Here is a 232-nt window from a genome sequence, read left to right as displayed (position 1 = left end):
TAAACTTAAGACCTCAAACTATAAAACTACTGCTGGAAAACTGCTGGGAAAACTCTGGGAGACACTGGCGTAGCCAAAGTCTTCTTAAAAAGACCCCCAAAGCACAGTCAATAATCCCAAAAATAGACAAGTGGGATTACATCAGATTAAGAAGTTTCTGCGTGGCAAAAGGCACAGTAATTAGTGTGAATGGACAGCCCTCTGAATGGGAGAATATTTTTGTAAACTATGT

This window comes from Tupaia chinensis, unplaced genomic scaffold (genome assembly GCF_000334495.1).
Source record: "Tupaia chinensis unplaced genomic scaffold, TupChi_1.0 Scaffold000096_1, whole genome shotgun sequence".
NCBI classification, from domain to species: domain Eukaryota; kingdom Metazoa; phylum Chordata; class Mammalia; order Scandentia; family Tupaiidae; genus Tupaia; species Tupaia belangeri.
This window is presented reverse-complemented; position numbering follows the sequence as displayed.